Source organism: Oryctolagus cuniculus, chromosome 9 (genome assembly GCF_051225735.1).
Source record: "Oryctolagus cuniculus isolate XC-2025 breed Fujian yellow rabbit chromosome 9, ASM5122573v1, whole genome shotgun sequence".
Taxonomy (NCBI): Eukaryota; Metazoa; Chordata; class Mammalia; order Lagomorpha; family Leporidae; genus Oryctolagus; species Oryctolagus cuniculus.
In genome coordinates this window covers 121,554,080-121,571,611 of record NC_142875.1, presented here as the reverse complement: position 1 = coordinate 121,571,611, position 17,532 = coordinate 121,554,080, and the positions used below count along the sequence as shown (strand labels likewise).

At 41.3% G+C, this 17,532-nt stretch overlaps 1 protein-coding gene across 18 annotated transcripts in view; it reads left to right on the top strand.

Moving 5' to 3' along the window:
- SOX5 (SRY-box transcription factor 5) overlaps positions 1-17,532 on the top strand; it is a 1,100,247-nt gene that overhangs the window by 574,422 nt on the left and 508,293 nt on the right. For 3 of the 18 annotated variants that reach the window (XM_089304671.1, XM_070049497.2, XM_070049494.2), the window contains exon 1: positions 9,715-9,760. The exons of 14 other annotated variants lie outside the window; for them this stretch is intronic. The gene's annotated coding sequence lies outside the window, so the exon portion shown is untranslated. Of the gene's footprint in view, positions 1-9,693; positions 9,761-17,532 lie in introns of those variants that run through there. One more of the 18 variants, XM_089304673.1, reaches the window with a different exon arrangement.

Genomic DNA, 17,532 nt, shown 5'->3' with positions numbered 1-17,532 from the left:
TTATTCATTTACAGCTCTCTAGTTTGAGCTCTAAACATAATCCAGGAATAGATGGAGGGATTTTACTTTTATTGTCATGATTTAATATAGCAGATCCTTTAGTTATGATCCTATACTAATCCAGGGTTTGTTACAACTTCTTCGATGCTGCTATTTGGTTTTTAAATCAGTCTGTTTGTTGTACCAGCATAGCAGCATGCAAATTCAAGCAGTTAGTGAAAGATGCCACATTTCTCTCTTCTTATGGGACAATCAACATGTATTTTTTACTGTTCAGTTTTTAGTTTAACTTTAGATGAATTTGTTTCAACTGCTTGATGCGTTGCTTCCTGCAGCCGTATTCAGAAGTCTCTGCTGTATGACAGGTATTGTGCTAAGTGCTGGTATTTTTGCAGCAAATGAGGCAGTTATGATTTCTTGTTGTCAAGGATCTTCACACTAGAAGAAAAAGTGGAAGTTTAAATGAATATTCTACCTCCAAAATGTTGGCTGCCGCCAAAGTTTTGGTAGCACAAAGGTGTAATGAGAAAGCATCAACATCTAGCCAGCCAGGGATGCTCCTTCTACTCTTAAACCACAAAGCCATGGATTTGTATTTATAAGGCTAGAAGTGATGAAAATATGATGAAATCAAGGAATTGCCAGATTAGAAGTAAGGAGCAGCAGACAGCACAGTGAGTAGGGTAGCAGAAAAAAAAAAAAAAACCTGATTGTTGAAGATCTTTTCTTTCAACTGTGCTGTGAAGCAGGATGTTTGATGTGATGTCATTTGCATTTTCAAAAGGTGATTCTGGGTGTGGAGCGGAAAATGTATTGAAGGGGAACAAGAGTGGAGTTGGGAAGTATATGTAGCCCACACCAGCAGGTCTGAGAGAGTTCTAATTTCGGAGAATGAACTTGAAGGCAGGAAAGTGACTTTGGTGGGGGAAATGGGCTCATTGCAAGCAGTCTTCAGTGTGAAAGTGTCCATGTGTTTTGCTTTCATACTGCCTTCCTTGCACTATTTTTCTGGTCTTTAAAATACTATGTTATGTTACCTTTCCCATAGCTTTTGGGAAACATGCTAGCAGGAGTTAGCATGGCTCTGCTCAGTGTCTCGCTGAGCGTCTGCCTAAGGTAGAATGATGTGGCCACAGCAGCAGACGTGAGAGCTATGTAGGAAGATGGATCCAGAGGGTATCGTCATTGATGCTGGGGATGATCCATAAGCTTACAGCTTTGGCGTTTCAGTGAATGGTTGTGCCATTAAAAATACTGAAGAAGAACATGGAGAGATAGAGAATTTAACTTTAGACTTGCTAAATTTTAGGCATCTTCCAAACGTCCACAGAAGAAGATGTGGAAGGTGATTGGTTATGGTGGTGTGGAGTCAATAGAGATTTGAGAGTTATAATTACATGTGTGGGGCTTACAGTCATTGGAGTTATTAACCCATAAATAAAAGCTTGTTATGCGTTATGAGGAATTTCAGAACATATGCATCTGGTCAAGGAGTTCAGAAACCTAGAAGCCCCTATACACAGAAAATGTTATGAGGAAGTAGATGTATTTAGCTGTGACAAGCATGCCATGGCATTAAATAAGAGAAGGAATACAGTAGCCGGCGCTGTGGCTCAGCGGGTTAACGCCCCGGCCTGAAGTGCCAGCATGCCATATGGGCGCTATTTCTAGTCCCAGCTGCTTCGCTTCGGATCCAGCTCTCTGCTATGGCCTGGGAAAGCAGTGGAAGATGGCCCAACTCCTTGGGCCCCTGCGCCTGTGTGGGAGACCTGGAAGAAGCTCCTGGCTTCTGATTGGCTTAGCTCCGACTGTTGCAGGCATCTCAGGAGTGAACCAGTGGGTGGAAGACCTCTCTCTCTCTCTCTGCCTCTCCTTCTTTCTCTGCGTAACTCTGGCATTCAAATAAAAAAAAAAAAAAGAAAAAGAAAAAAGAAAAGGAATACAAAGGAATACATAAGTCAATGTCTATTTTAGAGACAATTTTGAGGTGTTGTGCCATTGGCAATGAGATTATAACCTGTTTAAGAAGAAGCTTCCTGGTTCCACCAGGCTTTAAACTTAACCCTTTAAGAGTTTGAGCCATATCTAAATATTTCTTAGATACTTCGTTTTTGGTAGGGCCTCACGTTTTATCTTCACGATCATTACAAAGTCCTGGCAACCTTGTATGAATCTTTGATAGCAATGCTCTCTTCCCTCTGTGGCTTCCTCTTCTCAGAGTGGATGAGATTACATTACCACTGTTGCAGGTGTGCTATGGAGAACTTTAAAGCACTCCATGCACTTCATTTAACATTCCTAGCAAGATTCAGCGTCCTCTCTATCATCAAGTCCTCCCCAGCTCTATCCAGCCCCTCTTAAATTATAGTCAGTGAAGGGATAGAAACAGGGAATATCATTATATTCTTAGAATTGTGTCTGTGAACTATATTGATTCCGTTAAAAATGAATACAAAATTTTAAAAATAAAAATCTTAAATTATAATTGATGATTTTTAAAAAAAAAACATTTTTTCCTATTTTTCCCCTGGGGTTTAAAAAAAAAAAAAACTTTTGTATTCAGATCATCTAATACAGAGTTGAAGAAAGTCTTTGCATGTTGAGATGAGGTTGTTTTCTGTGTTCCAGAAAGGAAGAATCAATGAAACCATTACTTCCTTGGTTCCCTTGTTAAAATCATTTCCCCTAGGAAGCAGAAGAGCCACACTCGTCAAGACCAAATTTAGTTTTCCTTTACTCCCTTCTTCACTGTGTTTACTCTAAATATTATGAGATGTTTTGTTTCTAATCTTAGCACTTTTTAAGAGTAAAGCTATGTTGAATTTAGTCATTCACAAAGAAGTTAAGCCACATTGAGTTGTTCAGATTCAAAGATTTTGTTTAAATCCAGTTATCCAATCTATTAGAAGGGCTTTGATTCCAAAGCAAATCTGATCTTCAGGAGCTAATGGTTAAATTTACAGAGTTCCTCTGTTTACTATTCTCCTGCTAATCCTATTCACCTTAGTAAGACCATCTCACTTTTCTGATTCAGTTAGGAACAGGAAAATAGAATAGTCACAAATGAGTGGTTTATTCTCCTCCTATGGAATATTTTCTTTTTAGTGCAGTCATTGGTATTATTAGTATACTGTTGCATTTTATGCATTGCTTTGATGTCTTTTTGGTGCTTTAATACTGCCCACAGGTTTTTAGTTGTCAACTCATTTTGGAGTAGATTGGGGTAGAATCTCCTCAGCCCAAGAAGAGCACATTCTTCTGGGAATATTGAAAAGCCATACAGATTCGCTGTCTTCCATATCTAAAATAATATTTTCTTTGGGAAGCTGCTAATGGATTTATTATGTTAAAAAGTAGAAGCAGAGATGTTTAAGCACGAGAATCAGAGTTGAGCTAGTAGTTTCAGTTTTGTTCTTTCTAGACTGGATTCTTTTCATTGATTGTGCAACCTGTTTATATGAATTCATAGAATACATTTCTTGTTCTTCAGACACAGGCTGAGCTCAGTAGGGTCGCCAGATTCTTGGTTGCCTCCTCCTTTGGATGACAGTGTTCGTGTCCCATCTTTTCGCATCTTGTACTGCTGTTGTCTGCAAGATCAAAGCCCGTCCTGGCCGGCGCCGCGGCTCACTAGGCTAATCCTCCGCCTGTGGCGCCGGTACACGGGGTTCTAGTCCCGGTCAGGGCGCCGGATTCTGTCCCTGTTGCCCCTCTTCCAGGCCAGCTCTCTGCTGTGGCCAGGGAGTGCAGTGGAGGATGGCCCAAGTGCTTGGGCCCTGCACCCATGGGAGACCAGGAGAAGCACCTGGCTCCTGCCTTTGGATCAGCACGATGCACCGGCCGCGGTGGCCATTGGAGGGTGAACCAACGGCAAAGGAAGACCTTTCTTTCTGTCTCTCTCTCTCTCACTGTCCACTCTGCCTGTCCAAAAAATAAATAAATAAATAAATAAATAAAATAAAATAAAAAGCCTGTCCTCCCAAACTGTGCTCTGAACTCACCATTTGGGAACTTTCTGTTGTCTTTATAATCTTTTTCCTTTCCTTTGTAGATTTATACAACCAAATTAGCACAGTTTACATTTTTATCTATTTCCACAGTTTTGTTTTTGTTTTTGTTTTTTTTTTTTTTACATCATGATTATTTTTCTGAAGTAACAACAAGCTTAACATTTAGTGGAAGGGAAGTTTTTAATAAATGTTTAGTGAGGAGCCAGTGCTGTGGAGCAGTGGGTTAAAAATCCCGCCCTGCCACACTGGCATCCCACATGGGCCCCAGTTCAGGTCCCTGCTGCTCCACTTCCAATCCAGCTCTCTGCTATGGCCTGGGACAGCAGTGGAAGATGGCCCAAGATCTTGGGTCCCTGCACGCTTGTGGGAGACCCAGAGAAAGCTCCTGGCTCCTGGCTCCTGGCTTTGGATTGGCTCAGCTCTGGCCATTGCAGCCAACTGGGGAGTGAACCAGTAGGTGGAAGATCTCTCTCTCTCCCTCTCGCTGTACTTCTCTCTATAATTCTTTCAAATAAATTAAAAACAATTAAAAAAATAAATGTTTAGTGAGGGAAGTGAGGTTATTTTTTATCTCATTTGTTTTAGCAATCACATTTTTTATGTACATGTGAGGTAAAAGTTCTTATGTTAAAGAAACTATTTCTGGAATTTACTATAGGGCAGAGAAATTAACTGTGTGTTACCAATCTCAGTCTACTGTCCTCAGTGAAAATCGGAATGCTTCAACTCAGGCTTCATAGTTGTCTCATAATTATGTCAAATAAGATTCTCAGTGCTCAGAATTACACACTGGGTGTGCCCTTGAGATGAGGGATTGTAGTCCTTTTTAATACATTCTGTTCACACTGACTTATTATGGACCCCTTCTACTTGAAACTTTGATCGCGTTTGTGAGTGTAGTAACTTGGAATTAGTGCTTGAAAATTATTACACATATTTATAAATGTCTGAAATGTGATCGAATTTACTCAGCTCAACTTGTTTTGAAGCAAAATATGCATCTTGAGCAAATGTCTATGAATTTCCATATTTTCTGGATTCTGGTAGTTATTTTTAAGCTTTATTACTTTTCATAGCTGTCATATAACAGTTATTTAGGAGGTTAAGTCTAAGTTGACTTGTATGACTCTAAAACTTGGTTTCAGTTAATGTGGTACAGTGCAGTCTAGATGGAAATGGCAGACTAGATGTTTTCATTGTCTCAAAATTCACTTGACATTTTGCTTGGGTAAGCAAAATTCACTTTATAAGGTATCAAAAGACATTTTATGGTTAAAACAAAGTAGACTTTTACAATGTGTGAAATTTAAGTCTGCCATCTTGCAGTGCATAATTAACTCCTTTTAACCATTGTATGCTCTGGTATCCTCCCAGGTAGAGAAAAAGGACTTCTTTGTACCGATTAGCTTCTGAGCTGAAAGTATTATCTAATGATTACATTTCAGTAAGAGGATGAAGGCATCCTGAGGACAGGGATTCGGTCTGTTTCATTCACGGCCGTATTCACAGAGCCGGGCTCATAGCCAGGACTCAGAATCATTGAATGAATTAACAATAATTAAAGTGGATCCCTGTACCACATAGCTCAGTTTTTTTTTTTTTAATGAATGAAAAATTAAAGTTTATATATATGGATACTTTCTAAAGGTCATGGAAAATAGAATAAAAAGTTGTTTGGGTGTAAACATTTTTTGAAATTTTTGTAAAATAAGAGTCTTCAAAAGTTGATAAAATATGTATTATAAAAAATATTCATAGATTTCATATAAACTGAATTTTTTCTTTTTCCCAAAGAAACCTTTTATTTAAGGAATATAGACTTCATGCATTTCAGAAGTTCAATTTTAGGAATATAGTGATTCTTACTTTACAAGAGTTTTCTGGAGATGTGAGCAGACATAGATAGAGAGCTTCCATCTAGTTCACTTCCCAAATGCCTTCAACTACCATATCGCCCATACAAGGACACAACCCATGCAGGGTAGCAGGGATGCAACTACTTGAGCCATCATTGGTGCTTCCTAGGGTGCATTTTGTAGCACAAAGCTGGAATTAGGAGCCAGAGCCGGGACTCAAAATGTGCTGCTCCAGTGTGCGCTGCAAGTTTCCTAACTGGTGTGTTAACACCAAATGCCTGTCCCCATCAGCTTTTTTGAATTACCCTAGTATACCTCAGTACATAATGAAAGTCATTTATGATAAATATTTTAAATGACAACAGTTTCATACTAAATATGCCAGTGTCAAAATCCAGTAAAAGAAGTAATGAGTTTTAGTGATGAGTTGGTAACTTATATTGAAGTGTGATACTGAGATAGATTTTCCTTCTCTAGTAAGGCACCCTGAGACTTAAAATATCTGTAAGACAGGGATGTGCATTTATTCTAGTGGTTAGGGTACTGGTTAAGACTCCTGTATCCCATGTCAGAACAGTTGGATTCCCCATCCAGCTCTAATTCCAGACTCCAGTTTCCTACTACTGCTGACCCTGTGAGGCAGTAGTGATGGCTCCAATAATTGGGTTCTTGCTGCCCTTACGGAAAACCTGGATTGATTTCCAGCTTTTGCCTGACCCAGTCTTGGCTATTGTGAACATCTGGGGAGTGAACCAGCAGATGGGAACTCAGTCAACTCTGTCTCTCAGGTCCACAAAATTTTTTTTTTAAAAAAATCTACAAGATGGGCATTTTATGTCTGGGGTTTGGACAGATTCTCTGGTTTTGGAGTTAGTAAGAAAAATGTAACATGGATTACATTTCTGAGGAATGTCTGAGGTTTGTCTTAAATATGCAGATCAAGTAATACGGCTTTTCAGAAAGGAAATGAAGTGGCTTTTAGAGGAAACTTGAAGAATAATCCTCAAAAAGCTCTGTTGATGCAGCTGTTCTTCCATGTGTAACAAACATCTAAATACGCTTCCTGAATGTGCTCATTATTTGATAGTTGCATGTCACATAGGAAACATAGCTTGCATGACTGCTCTTGGGGAATTATGACTCACAGATAAATTTGTAATTGTTTTGATAATTATTAAATTGAAGTGGTAGACTTTATGTTTCGGATATGGGGGTTAATTTGGAAAAAGCAGTGCCATTACTTTTGGATATCTCCGAAGGCAGAAACAACTGCTTTCCCTTGAGAAAGTGATCAAATCCAAACAATAGCAATACGGCTGTAAGTAGGAAAGAATGCAAGGCCTTCAGCTGTGGAGAAGTTTGGTGGAGGCCGTTGATGTCCTCAGTGATTGCTTTCTTCCTGTGGGATGTTGAGTTAAAAGCCATTTATTCATTCAATGATTTTGAACAAACAGTAGACTAAAATGCTTTGTAATTTGCTTGGCTTGCAATAATCTGGTTGAGAAATGCCTCTCCTTTGATAAGATGCCCCGTTTAACTGCACACAGAGACACCTTTGGGGCAGTGATGACCAGTGAATCAGCCCTGCCAATGCTTGGGAGAAAGATTCCATTCTGTAGGGCACAGCATTGTGCTGGGCATTGAGAAGAGACAACAATGAATCATATTCAACCACTGGAGGTCTTCTAGAATGGTAGGCGAATGATAATGGCGGCCCAGTTCTGATTGTATCTCTCCCACTTCAGAGGTTTCCTACAGTGAATAGGATGACGCCAGAATGCTTCATATGGCCTACAGGGCCACTTGTATGTACAAGGGGCCACCTGTCTCTTCAGACTCCCCGTGCATTACTTTGCGTTGCCATCTGAGTTCTAGGCACCTTTTTTCCTCCAGTGCCTAGTACTTAATAGACACTCAGGAAATATGTGTTCCAGGAACAAAGGGATACACAAATGAATGAATCATGTGACATCCATGAGAAAATGCTGCATTCAGTAAGAGAAGTCTTGAGAAAACAATATGGGTGTTTAGAGGAATAAATGGATTTCCCAGGAGACCAAATCTAGAATACGTGAAGTTGACAACCATTGCATTCTGTGAACATGGCAGAGGTTAAAAATCTTGCCATATCTGATTGGTTGGCACAAACCCTAAAAGTTCACGGATATGAACATCTGTGATACATATAGGGGACTTCATTAAGCATGCCAGTGAATAACCTCAGGTGAGATTTAACATTTAATGGGGCACACATTTACCCTAGTACTTAAGATGCTTGCATCCCATGTTGGAATATCGGTGTTCAATTCCCAGTCTGATTCCGGCTTCCTGCTAATGTGCACCCTGGGAGGTAGCAGGAAATAGCTCAGATAATTGTGTTCCTGCCCCCATGTGGGAGACCTGGGTTGAACTCTTGGCTCCTGTCTCCCACTGTGACTTTTGATGGTATTTGGGAAGTGACCCAGTGAATGAGAGCCTTTTCGTTTTCTTTCTCTCTCTCTGCTTCTCCAATACATCAGCAAAATCCTCCTCCCACCAAAAAATAAATAAATAAATATATAAAGTTGCACTTGCCACAACTGTTGTGAGACTGCTGCTGATTCCATTCAGCCAAAGGACTAGCTTTGAATTTTCGCATTTAAATCCGCAAATATTACACCTTTGTCATTTGGAAGAACTCCCTAATTTCCCAGAATTTGAGAAACACTGGCTCCTAATCATTCAGGATAGTGTTGTAACAGTCCTGAGAGTTGACCATTGATAGCACTTGGGTGTTGACAAGGTGAGAAGTGTTGATGCTGGAGTGGAAGTCGCCACAGCTCCAAAGCACTTAATCCCTTCTTGCCAATGAGAGTCTGTCATTTTCAACCTTCATCAATCCCGAGTGCAGCCCATGTACGAAGAAAACTCTGAATGTGGGTGAAACCAGAAGTGCTGGAAGAGAGGTACAGGGGCTGGCTGTGTCCCTCGGGCCTCGTGAGCCACTTTGAGCCCTGAGTCTGTCTCATGGAATACCCTAATGTAGCCACAGGGGAGGGACATGTCCTCTGAAACCTTGCAAAGCCTCACGGAGTGCACCTTTTGTGTGCTTTCCTCTGATTGACCAGGCAGGAGTTACCTTCTTTCCTTGTCATCTGCACAAATATTTGGGAGGGACCTCAGCCTCGCCAGTGCTCTGCCGATGATGTCATCCTTGTGGTGGTGGTGACTCTGGGTGCTGCGGCTGCAGACCTTTCTCAGGAAAGAGAGCAAGCTCTATAGGCTGCGTGCCAACAGTGTCCAGCTTCCTCCATAAACCAGCAGTTGTTGGGATGTTTTCTGCAGGGCAGATTTCTTCTTTAATCGCTGCTCATAATGACGTTTTTGTCATATTAAAGGGGAAAGAAGAGAAGCGATTGAGACTAGCTTGAGAGGATGACTGTGCCGTCTCTCAGGTCCAGTGACAAGAGGACTACAATGGGCAGCTTTCAGAACTACATATGGTCTTCCTTCCGAGGGAGTTGATTAAGCGACTCCGGATGAAATTGAAATCCTGTGATTTGACCTTTGTCTGGCCTGGGAGGGCTGCAATTCGCATAACAATTTCCTTTTGTTCTTTGTTTGGAGTTATTAATCCAACATGAGCCTCGAATTAATCAGGGGTAGTGCGGAGCTACGTTTCTAATTCACAGCTCCGCTGCTTGTGTCTTTTTTAATTAAGGCCGAATGATAGCAGGCCTTAGCCCTGATTGCCGCACTTGCTAACCACACATTGAGGGCTGAAGAGGCTAAATGGGCAGAATGAGATGACTCCAAGGTTTCTTTTAATTGTTTTTTTTTTTTTTTTTTTTTTTTTCCTTTAAGTAAAGAGCACTGCCTGAGCGTTGTGATCTCTGGGCCTGGAGAACTCCTTTTGTAAGTGTTCCTTGTCTTGACTTTGGGCCAGGGTGGAGTGAAGGCCAGGTTTGTGTTAGAAGCCTCAGATGTAGTGACGAAAGGGATTAGCTGAGTCACATAAAGAGGTGTAGTAGACTACACCTCACATCTTCATAGGGGTGTGAGAGGTTGGGTCATGGAAGGGCCCAAGCCCAAAGAACTTTGACCCTTAGCTACTTCTCACTGTGTAGAGTTTAGTGCCTGGGATATGGACCATTCAGCATTGATGAGTCAACATGTTGTAAGAGTAAAGCAACTGAAAAATGACTTGAGTCTGATGCAGGTACTTTGAGAACTCAGAATCACATAGTTCTGTCTCCTCCCTTCTCTGAAGAATTTCTTTCTGGGAAGGACCGAACTGTAGTTCAGATTCAGCAAACTGGCTTTGGCCTGTGGTGTGAAACTCAGGATGTGTGTGTCCCCCACGGGGTTTTAATAATAAGTTACTGATGGCCGCCGGTGGCTCGGCTCACTAGGCTAATCCTCCGCCTTGCGGCGCTGGCACACCGGGTTCTAGTCCCGGTCGGGGCGCTGGATTCTGTCCCTGTTGCCCCTCTTCTAAGCCAGCTCTCTGCTGTGGCCAGGGAGTACAGTGGAGGATGGCCCAAGTGCTTGGGCCCTGCACCCATGGGAGACCAGGAGAAGCACCTGGCTCCTGCCTTTGGATCAGCGTGATGCGCCGGCCGCAGTGGCCATTGGAGGGTGAACCAAAGGCAAAGGAAGACTTTTCTCTCTGTCTCTCTCTCTCACTGTCCACTCTGCCTGTCAAAAAAAAAAAAAAGTTACTGATGGCTGCTCTTCCCTCAACTGCCTCTCATATTTTAGGAGGGAAATACAATGTGCTGATGTAGATCAGATAATGTTAAGTAATACTTAGCTGCATCTTTGGGTTGCTAAGTCTCTCCCTGGAAAAATGGCTCCTTACAGTGGTAAATCAGTTCTGAGACCCTGGATACATTAAATACCTGCTGCGCCTGTGAACTTGGGAGGATCTTTCCATAACTCTCACAGGTAACTCATTCCTCCCTCCATGCGCCTGACTAACCTAGGAGAAATGGACTCTGCGTTTCTGGAGAGTGGAGGTTTGGACAGAGATGGAGTGAGGATACTCACAGCTGTTCCTATGCCTTCTGGTCTTTTGTTTCCCCAGATTCACACCTTAGAATAAGCAAGCAACAAACAAAGATGACCAACAAATAACAGGAAGTTGGGTCAGTTGATCTGTATATTTCATTTCTTCTTTAAAACTCTCTGATTCTCTATCTGTTAATTCTGTTTCAGGTCCCAGATTTTCCAGTTTATTTTTCTACTCTGTGTTTTGCTTCTGTGAAAGCTAGCAGGCCTCCATGGGGTAGAGATGTCTCTACATTCTCCATAGAATTAAATACAATGCTGTACTTCAAATTGGCTTCTTCTACTGATTGTGCTCCATATTAGGTTGTATTTATTTAAATTTATTTTTGAGCAAGAATTAGTGTGAAGGGGAGAATTCAGAGAACGGAATTCAGTTTGTGGAGGAGGGAGCCCTGAACTGGGAGTCAGGGAACTTTGGTTCAGATTCTGGCCTAAGTCTTTTTCCAACTTGGCAAAATGAAGGGGATTAAATCAAAGGATCTTTGCAATTCTGCATTTCTGGGATTCTTATACTCTCATCATGATTCGGACTTCGATACATATATTCAATACTTTGTTTTCCATTCTTACAATATTATCAGCTCTTTATTCAGATTCATAAAAATACAGATAAAAATTCTTAAATTTTTTAGGAACTGCAACAAACAAGGGAGAATGTATTTCAGTTCATTTTTTTTTTTTTAATTTGAAAGGCAGAGTTACATCAAGAGAGAAAAAGAGAGAGAGAGATATCTTCCATAGGCTGGTTAGTGAACCACTCTCCAAGTGGTTGCAATGGCCATTCTGGGCCAGGCCAAAGCCAGGAGCCAGCAGCCTCGTCCAGGTCTCCCACATTGGTGCAGGGGCCCAAAGATTTGGGTCATCTTCCACTACTTTGCCATGCACATTAGCAGGGAGCTCGATGGGAAGTGTAGCAGCTGGGGGATCAACATGGGATGCTGGCACTGCAGGTGGGGGCTTAACCCACTGTGCCATAGTGCTGGCCCCTCAGTTCACTTTGTAAAGCCTCTTAGAATAACAGGACATGCAGCAAAGATGACCAGTGAGACTGGGCTAAAAAGAACAGTCTGTGGGAAAGCAGGTGATAGAGGGGGAGTTGGAGGGTAAACAGGGTATGAAGACAGGATTTAACAGGATGACAATGATAGGAGCACATGGGTAGTAGCTTAAGGAGAATGAATGTGTACAACAGGCAATATAATAAACGTGGTGAACCGTGATGGAGAAAGGTCCTGGGACATGAGCAGAGTGTGTCCCAGCCCTTATTGGTTGTTTCACCTCAAACAGAGGGAAAGATGTTCCGTGCTCTGACCATGCAGAGATATGTAGAGGAAGGTTGCAGACACTGATGTGTGTATGTGTGTGTGTCGATGGACCAGGTAATGCACCTCTATGGGAAGTGAGGTCATCTGAAAATGTTGGGGATAGTGAGGTTGAGAAAGTGGTGAGGGTTTAGGACACCATCAGAGGTGAGTGGAAGGAGATGAGAAAGGACCACTAGAAATATTATTGAGTGGGGTTTAGAGCATAGGTGTGTGTTTATTTTGTGGGGCGGGGGCAGGTGGAGAAGGTAGTAGCATGAGTCTGTGCTGTTGCATGGTTCTGCAAGTTGGATTCAGCCACCCTATGGCAGATGAACAGAAAAGGCAGATTGAGGGTTCACTTGGGATGAGAGCTTCAGGACCAGCACACAGGGACAAAGAGGAACTGATAGGCCGGGGTCATTGATGTCAGGAATTTCTTCAGTGTCAACAGATAAACTCTATCTCTTACAGATTGCAGAGATGGAAACAGAGGCTAGATAATGCCTCAGTCGAAAATTCTTCTTCCAGGGCTGTATATATATAGTCACTTCAGAGTTACACACATTCCTTTTCATTATGTCTATCAAAATTATTACATTGAGTCATTTGGTGAACTATGGATGAAAACATTTTTATAAGGATTACATAAAATTCAAAAGTAAGCCTTGTTTGGTGAGTAGATCTCATTTTACAGTAAATGTCAAATCCATGGAAAAATCTAGAAGCAGAGACCCAGATATTTATGACCACCAACCCTTGGCTTTCAGCACTGTGTCGCAGCCTTTTGCTCGCTTTCTCTCTTGGCTGAAATTCAAATTTTTTTTTTAAAATCTTTGGAAAAGGTTGATAGCCCTATGCAAGTCAAGATATTATGGCCACATTTCCAAAAGGCAGATGCCAAACTCTTTGGGGTTGTGATACACCCAGATGGTCTTCCTTTTTTGCATTTCTGCAAATGTTATTACCAAATACAACAATTTTTCCTCCAAAGTCATTAGAGCCCATTTGGCACCTTCTCTAATCTGTCCTACTTGTTACCTTTTAATTACTCTGTGAGGGGATCTAGTTGTCTTGTTGTAGCTGAGGGCCAAATGACCAAGGGGTTAATGCTTTTTCTGTCTCTGGCCAATTGGTTTTTAGTCAGTAGTTATTTATGGGAAAGTCCAGGGGCCATTAGTTCTGAAGTATGTGCAGCTGTACTCTTCACAATTACTAGTCCATAAGCAAATGTGGACTTACTTTTTGTGTATGGTTGTTTTTTTTTTCCCTTGATTGGTTAGACAATCTGTTGCCATTTATGAATGATTCTTGTTGATGCAAAACATGGCATTGGATTCTGTTTTATTATTTGGATCCCATGTTTCACAGGATGCTGTAATCTTGATTCAGACAAGGCACGAGGGTCTGCACCTCCTGTCACGGGTGACAAATTGCTCTTGTACAGCAAAATGTCACATCTCGCCCACTGCATGTTAGCTGTGCCGTTCTCTCTACATCAGCATAGGTGCTGATGATCCTCATTGTGAAATCAGTGGCTGGTTGGCCTTGGCCTTCCCGCCCTGCCCCCCCCCCCCCCAACCCCTTCTCTGCCATGCTCTGTTCCTTTGGACATAAGGTAGAGATTACTATTAATGGTTCTTTCAGTTCCTAGGAGCTCCTCCCTCTGTGCTGTCTTACTGTGATTTTTTTTTTCTGCCCCCATTGAATGGTAGTCTTTGATGTCACACAAGAGAATACTGTTGGCTAACAGTCTGGAGGCTGCTTCATTTGAGCTAACCACCACATGAAAACAAATGTGATCCATCATATTTCATTAACGAGCAGTCTTCCTTTTGGGTGCCCTTTTTTGATGTCAGAGTTGCATCCTGACAGGAATCAGAAAGATATGTGTGATTAAGAACAGTAATAATGCTTATTGCATTGTATTGTAAATTACCTTCCTGGGCCCTGCTACTTTATCAGCCCCACTGGCACTGGATCCCGTACATTTTTGACTACTCAGTATATACAGTGTATTAGCGCAATGGAGATCATTATGTGGCCTGTATTTGAGTCATTTTTATTTAAGATGCCAAACAATAAGCTGTTGATTGGGGGAACAAGAGGCGAACAATAATGTTCTGTGTCACATAATACACCACCATTTTCCAGCTTTGCTTTAGAAGGGCCCTCTTTATTGTTTTTGTATAAAAATGGTTCTTAGGAGGAGGAATATTTTGCTGAGGTATGTCATTATTTTGCAAATTTCTATTATCTCATCATGTTGTCTTCATTGTAAATTGCAGCTAATTAGGAACCTAGTTAGAGCCCCAGCTTTGAGGCTGGCTTTTTTGTGAAAAGAGCCCACCGATTACCGCACTACAAGAGAGGAAGGGAGAGAAAAAGGAGATTAATCTGGTTACCTAGGCGACACTCGCTTCCATCTGCGAGGAACAATACATTTTTGTTTCCTTGGCTCAGTTCAGATCTGTTTTGTTTAGAGGGGGAAAAAAGGGAGAGAGAGAGAAAGAGAGAGACAGAAAGAGAGAGAACGAGAGGGAGAGAGAGAACCTTGCTCCACAACAATGCTGGATTCTGTCTGGCCCGGGCTTATGGGCTTGATTCCTCTGCAAGGTAGGGGTCTCAGGGGGGTGAGAAGATGAAAGAGAGAAAGCTCCAAAGTTGTCAAAGGTCATGACCTTGCCACACAAAGCCAGCAGTTTTACCTCTAAATCCCCTTCTCCCAAAAAGCACTTAATGAAATAATATACGGTGCTTCTCAACACCCTGTAGTCCGTATTCGGACCCAGGCCCCCAGGTTGTGAATTTAAGGAGTCATTTTAAATTCTACATTAAATAATCAGCGACTCTATGAGGTTACTTACGAGTCTAATTTCTGTCTTGGCAAATTAACTCAGTTTTTTTTTTCCTACTTTTTTTTTTTTTCCAAGTGACTTTCCCAAAGCCTACCATTTCATTTGTCATGGTGCATAAGGTGTGCGGGATGGTTTGACATCCCTTCGAAGAAAACAAACCTATTGGGTCATCCCAAGACTGAGGGTCACTAAGCACTCAGTTCTAGTTGCTTTGCTGCACATAGATCTGTGAAGCCTTTACCATAAGATGGCCATTTACTTGGCTTAAGCATATGTGGTACTACCAGGCTCTGTGCAGCCTTTTAGGCAGTGACCAGAAAAGGGGTTGAGGCTGAAAGACAGAAACCTCAGGGCTTCTTCCGGTGAGTTGGCTCAACCCACAGGCTCTGATGAGGATAATGCTTTTGGCATCATGTTCTCACTGGTTGGTATGCCATCGTGCATAATGAGTAGTTATCTGGGAAGGTGATGTGTGATGACATACAGTTAAAGGAGCTCCAAGAGGGGAATGTTGGCGTCTCTGAGCTTTCTAGTCATGGACTGCATTGATTAAATCAGAGCAGCTAGCTTCCTGTAAATGCCCAGCAGAATCTGTGCTCCACACGCCAGGATGTTTCATCTTTTCACAGGATGCGTTCCTAATAAAAGGCAAATACATCTTTTCGTAAAAACTATGAGTTAGTAAGGGTTCTCAGGAGCACACACATTAATAGACGAACAGATGCCTCTCTTCCAAGGTATGAGCCATCTCTGCCATCCTTTTTGGAAGTAGAAAAAGATACCTACCAAACTGATCCTGTGCTGATGGCTTTTCCAGCCATTGAGAACATCTGTACTCTTTCCTATACCACCCACCCAACCCATTGGGGAGCTCCAAATGAGGCATCTCACATGAAATAAAAATTATCAGCTGTCTTAGAAATGAATGAAAACAATTAAACTATGAAATTCTAATTCTAAGATTTATTTCTTTGATAACAGCAACAAAAACAGGCTTTGAATCTCAGACTTAAGTCCTCAAAATGGTCCACCATTTATTGAGTCCTTGCAGGAAATTTGATTAGCTTTCTGATTTGCTTGTGAGTCCCTCCAGTCAGAGAAGATAAAGTAGTGGACGATAACATAGCCTCAACAAGTCTTCTCCCAATGACCTTTTACTATATGGAGGTCATATAACCAAATGTCACATTGTTTTTAAAAATTAGAGCATCTTTGTGAAGCTTGTGACACTTGGCCAATGGTGAGGACCAAACATGCAGATTTGTTTTAGAAGTCCTCTTCACAGTAGACAAATGAGATGGCTTATTATTATCTGAAAATAACTTTTTTCATTATAATTATTAAACTATGGGATATGAGGACACTTTTTCAGTACCTCTTTTGTTATGAAAATATTTAGTAAGTTACAAAGATAAACGAACACAGAGAAATAGTTGTAACTATGCCAACACAAGAATAGCTTCCTTTACACAGAGTACTGAGCTCTGCAAGACACTCACTAAGAAGACAACAGTGTCTGTTTCCTCACCCGTCTGCCATCAGTCCATCCAATTCCTGCTCTCAGCTTGCCAGGAGTCACATATGGAACACCTAATCTCTTTATAAAGACTTTGATTGATTACATGCTGAGAAGGTAGGGAAGTGAAAATGTGAAGACCGTTTAGTATATACAGAAACATATTTTTGTTCGTGTTGGGTAAGACACGGTTCTCTAACTGCAGAAGGTCTTAGTCTTGCATGGGAATACAGGAACAGCCAGATGAGATGACAATAGCTACTTCTCAGTATGATTAATAGAGGAGAAGGGTATGTCTACCTAAGAGATTTAGGAAGGATTTGGTTCTCTAATGCACAAATGGTATCCCAGGTCTTCAATATTGAGTTATCATGGCTCACTCAAGACCTCCTAAGAAGCAACTTCTAATATTCTGCCCTGAAAAAGTGGTTCCAAATGGATGTAGAGGAAAGAGTGCCACCTGCTGATTTCTCATCCTAAAGCAAGTCTGATTTCTTGTGAGATTTTTCATACAAGAGCTAGCACTATTTGATATTATTTATCAAGTCATAAAGACAAACACAAAGCTTAGATTTGTGAGAATACACTTTTGTGATCATCAAGTTATAATTCTTGATTCTGAGGGATTCAAGCCCTGCTTATAAAATGTTTTCATTTGCTTTAAAATTATCTACTTCTCATTATGAGTTTCAAAAAAATTCAGATTCATCATTTCATCATTCATATCTTTATTCTCATAAGTTGCAGATAAAGTTAGGAACAATGGGAAAGTAACATCCTAGTCATGTGAAATTTCCTTGAAAGTAGTTGATTCCTTCCAGTGTGAAAAATATGCCTAATAAAAGCTACATTTGTAATGTTGACTTGGAAATTGCTCTCAGAACATGAGTAGTCTTCATTAAGTTGCATTCATTCCATCTTGCATAGGACGGTATTTCATTC